At 36.3% G+C, this 5,456-nt stretch overlaps 1 pseudogene; it reads right to left on the minus strand.

The window, feature by feature from the left end:
* Positions 1–1,435: 1,435 nt before the first annotated feature.
* LOC128571324 (la-related protein 4-like) lies at positions 1,436–2,957 on the minus strand (annotated as a pseudogene).
* Between the last annotated feature and the right edge of the window lie 2,499 nt (positions 2,958–5,456).

Genomic DNA, 5,456 nt, shown 5'->3' on the forward strand with positions numbered 1-5,456 from the left:
AGAAATTCATTGATGAGTTTGTCAAGGTAATCACTGATGAAAATATGATGCCAGAACAAGCCTATAATGTTTTTTTTTTTTTTTTGTAGAGACAGAGTCTCACTTTATGGCCCTCGGTAGAGTGCCGTAGCCTCACACAGCTCACAGCAACCTCCAACTCCTGGGCTCAAGCGATTCTCCTGCCTCAGCCTCCCGAGTAGCTGGGACTACAGGCGCCCGCCACAACGCCTGGCTATTTTTTGGTTGCAGTTTGGCCGGGGCCGGGTTTGAACCCGCCACCCTTGGTATATGGGGCTGGCGCCCTACCGACTGAGCCACAGGCACCGCCAAGCCCATAATGTTAATGAAATATCATTGTTTGGGTGGAATTTCTGTGCCCCAGAAAGATAATGAACAAAGCTGGCAAGACACCCTTCACAGGAACTGAAGATGCCCAGGGCAGAATAACTGTGCTGGGAAGTTCTAATGTGTTAGGCAAAAGCTTGCATCCTTGCTATTTTTAAGGAACAAATTTCTTACCTGTCCATTATTATGCTAACAAAAAGGCATGGATTACCAGGAACTTTTTTTTTTTTTCTGATCAGTTCCACAGATTATTTTGTACCAGTGGCTCATGCTCACCAAAGGGAAGTTAGAGTGGAGGAAGACAGAAATATTTTGTTATTCCTTGACAAAATTCTGCTTAACAAAGTTCTGCTCATCTTCCACCTGAAATTCTCATCAAAAATAATGTTTATACCATGTATTTCCCCCATGTGACTTCATTGATTCAGCCATGTGATCAGAGTATTCTTGGATCAGTGAAAAGTAAATATAAAAACACTTTTTTGAACAGTATGCTAACAGCAGTGAACAAAGGCATGGGTATGAAAGATTTTAAAAAGGAGTTTAGCATGAAGGATGCCATATATGTTATTGCCAATGCTTGGAACACAAGGACTAAACACGTGGCTGTACAACCCCGTCACACCTCTGGTCTAGGACTATGCTCAGTGATGATGGCTAACAAGGTGCTGACTTAAGGATTCCATATGTCAAGTAAGAAAAAGAGTCTGACTTTTTTTACATGTGAAAAATATATACTTTCAGGGTTTTTCAGCAAGCTGGAAGAAGTGGATATTGAAGGTTTGTTTTTTGATTTTTGTTTTCAGTTTTGAAATCATTTTCTAACACAATGGATTTGGCTTCACTCTTGTCCACGCTCATACCCACAACAGGCACTTCAGCCACAGATCTGCTTTGCAACACAAGGCCATATAGCCAGAGACGGCATCTCCAAGCCAAACTTCAAATAGATTTTAAAAAGTAATTTCTAATTCTACAGAATTGCTAATTTAAAAAATACTTTCTCTCATTCCCTCATCTCCTCTACTGAAGGATGCATAATGTTCTTTTCAAGCTAAATCTGAACCCTCAAAATTGATTCTAAGAAGAATCAATTCTCCAAAACAAGTTCACCTGGCATTCTTGATGAACTTCCAGGTAAAGGAGGAAAATTTGAGGCTGGTAAAGTCAAACTTAGATGTTGGAGCCTTTGCTTCACCTGCTAAAGGATGTGGTCTTGGGATCTTGTCATCTTCTCATCATATTCAACCTCTGAACAGAGTTCTCCAATTTTTTTTTTGGAATGGTTGCCCCATATTCATAGCAGCAACATTTGTTTTATAAGATTCTGATGAATTAAAGCCATTCATAAAACTAACACCGGGAAAGGGAGCCAGTAGTGTTTCAAAGTAAAGTATAGGATTTGGAGATCAAGACTAAGGCACAATACTATAGACTGAATACTGTTGATGAGGATACATACAGGCTGTATAAAGACTGGGGAGGTATACTGTGCTTGAGCATGAATAGGCTCACTATACATACTAGAATCCATTACTCAATAATCATTCTTAGCAAAAAATGTATTTTTTTATTATTTCAGGTTAAGTTAGGGTACAAACAACTAAAATACAATATGTACATTTGTTAGGTAGAGTCCTTCTTGTAGTTGTGTCCAGCATCCAAGAGATGTGCCATATACCTTTACATTTTGCCCATTAAGCACACCAATCCTTCCCCTCGTGCCCTCCCCTCTCCCCCAACTTGAATTATATTGAGTTTTTCTCTTATGAGGATATGTATTAGATTGTCTATTTGCAAGAAATGTCTTTATGGCTTTTATATTTGCCATGATTGGCTTGCCCTGAAATGTTTTAACTTCTTCTCTTAAGTATTTAAAAGCCTGCTGCGCATCTGTGCCAGACTGGAAAGTGATATACCAGTTGCTATTGTGTACAAACTCACAGTTTATCACTTTGGGGCAGTTTTCATTTTTGAACAAAACCTTTATTTCCTCTCTTGGTGTTGTTTCAGGAATCTCTCTAAGAATCAGAATGTAACACTTATGACTTGGTCTCACTTTCTCACCCTTCTCATCAGCTTGTACCATGGGAAAAGATCTCAATACTTCAAGAATCAGAGTCTGTGGCCAATTTTTTTATTTCTTCCATGTTGGCAATTGTCCAAATTATGATGAACTGATGACTATCCATTTGAGACATCAAGTCAAGGTAAGGTCCTTTGACAAATTTTCTTATGAGAAACAAAATTCTAATTGTTTCTTCAGATATTCTTTTAGGTCTTCTTTAGGAATTGCTGAATTGCCTTCTCCAAAAACATCATATATATTTGGTCACTAAAATTTTCTGGTCCTAAAATAATCCTATCAGTTGACTCTTCAATGCCTATTATATTTCTTGTGGCTTCACAAGATGGAGAATACATTACTTCCTACTTCTTACACATATCTTCTGATGGCTCTGTATTTCCCTCAGGATGAGACCCAATGTGGCTGCTGTTTCATGCCAAGAGCTTTCAGTTCCATGAGTTACTGGGGTGGCATGAGAACTTATAGGAGGAGTTTCTTGTCATACTTTGGCATTTGGATTTAAACCAGTTCTCTTAGACGTTACCTGCTGTTTACTATCAGAAATAGAAATCCCATGACACTTAACTCCATAAATGCTCCATGAAAAGCAACATGCCTTCCTCCACTGGACCAAATTGCTTCCACCACTGCAACTCCAACTGGCTCCTGAAGAAGTTTTGACATTGACAATGGGGCTTTAGTTGTTCATTCATTGACCAATGGTCATGGTGAAATAGCTGAAATGGTTCTGATTCAAGGTGAGTTTGGTAATAGTGATGATGAAAATGACATTATCACCACAGAAAAAGTGCCTACAGAAGGCATGGTGAAAATGTGTAATGACCTTCTTGAAAGACTATGTGCATTCATAACAAAACAAGCAATCACATCAGTTTATGGAATCAAAGAGAAACTTCTCAGACAAAACTCACTGTTAATAAGACAGATAACTCTGAAGGAAACATTTTTAAATACCATCCAGCACAATGCTTTCCCGCTCCTAGAGGACCCACTTCCTTATCCCTTAATTGTTTCTGATGTTTTTTCTCACCTAAAAAGATAAAATACAGCGTGCAGAACATTTTAATTAAAACATAACATCATAGATGGAGACTGAAATCCTGCTGTTATTTGTTGTTGACATTTAATTGCTGATACGGGTATTCTGGTGATACTACTGTGCTGCTTAGTTACCCTGAACACTATATTTTCACTGTATTAATGTTATATCATATTTTTACTGTCAAGAACTTACGTGTGAATAAGTGTAAGAAAATGATTGCTTATTGGCAATATATAAATTTAGAGTCAGGAATGATAGTGATATCAAACCACGACAGATCGTCCTAATGTGTGGCTGAGATAGTGACACTTTTACTTTCTGATTATTCAATGTAAGAAGACTTTGTTTCATGCCTGAAATTATAAAAAATATTGTATACAATTACCTTCATATTTTGTGTATAAGAATTTTGTGTTTATACTTGGTTTTCAACCCTAGGATATATTTTTCTGTATATGCAAATATTCCAAAATCCAAAAGAAATCCAAAATCGGAAATACTTCTAGCTCCAACTATTTCCAGTAAGGGATACTTTGTTTATATGGTATCCCTTATTTCCAGTAAGGGATACCATATAAATAAAGGTATTTATATGTCCAAAATACCTTTACGTATCAATATATGTATCCCTTAGGGGGGATACATATCAATATCCTTAGGGATACATATATTGATATGTAAAGGTATTTTGGACATATAAATACCTTTACATATCAATATATGTTACTCTACTTCATTCTTTTTAATAGCTGTTATCATAATTTAATTAATAAGTCATGCCATTGGAGAATGTTTATGTTCTGGATTTGGCTACTATAAATAAGGCTGTTGTGAATCTCCTTGTATTTATTTCTCTGGGAATTGATGACCCATGTCTTGATCCATTATTTAATTAAAATGTTTATTTTTCAATACTGATTTTTAAGAGTTCTTTAAATGGTTAAGAAATAGACTTATTTTCTGATATGTGTTACAAACATTTTTCTCTATTTTGTTGTTTATCTTTTCACGTTGTTCCTGGTATGTTTTTCTCTATAAAAGTTTAAAATTTGTATGTAGCAAAATTTATCAGTATTTTCTGTTACACATTTTAGGTTTGGGGTTTTGCCTAGAAAGGCCTTCTCTATGCCAGTATTATGAAAAAAATCACTTATGTATATCTCTAGTACTTTCATAGTTTTCCTTTCTAAGTATTCAAATCTTTCATTTTCTGAAGTTACTTCAGCATAAGCAATCTAGTTTTAGTTTTTCCAAATGCCTGCCAGTAATTCTAATGGTATGTATTACACCTCTCCTCAGTGATTTGAAATGCCACACTCTAAATTCCCAAAGTATTTCTTAATTACTATGTTTCTCATTCCCTTAGGATCCTTACAGTTTCTGTGTTAATCAGCCATACGTGAACAAACAAATGAGATGAACAACAGAATGGAAATATTCACCTAAGTGTAAATAGGAAGGTTCTTCAAGGTCCTAGTTACTTTTACAGAGTGCAATGTTTAAAGTTAAATAAGATGTTCTACATCTCCAGCAGGTGCCAGGCAAACAAGTGAGAGGGCAAGGATCTAGGGCAATATGGAGTTTTGTTGTCCTCTTAATATAAAGTCCTTCCCATTAGAGTTCTTGGATTTTACAAGAGTATGGTAGTTTTTAATGCGTTCATAACCAAGGCTTTGCACTTCAAAGCCTGTTGCTATTACACCCACTGCATCAGTAAAGTAAGTAAGGGGATCAGTTGCAATGAGAAATTTAAGTGTCTTAGGCATCCCTCTGAAGCAAGACAGACTTTCTGAAGGTGAATGCAGACATATATGGTCCTGCATCTTTGAAGTATACTGACTGCAGAATCAATTCAGGAACTCACGGATACTAGTTATCAGCTTGTGTTTATTCACATCTCCGAGAAGGGTTTAATTAACACAATACATATTGGTCAATTCTTTGCTTTTAAACTTTACCTTTTGCCCATCAGCAGATCAA

This window comes from Nycticebus coucang, chromosome 2, assembly GCF_027406575.1.
Source record: "Nycticebus coucang isolate mNycCou1 chromosome 2, mNycCou1.pri, whole genome shotgun sequence".
NCBI lineage: Eukaryota > Metazoa > Chordata > Mammalia > Primates > Lorisidae > Nycticebus > Nycticebus coucang.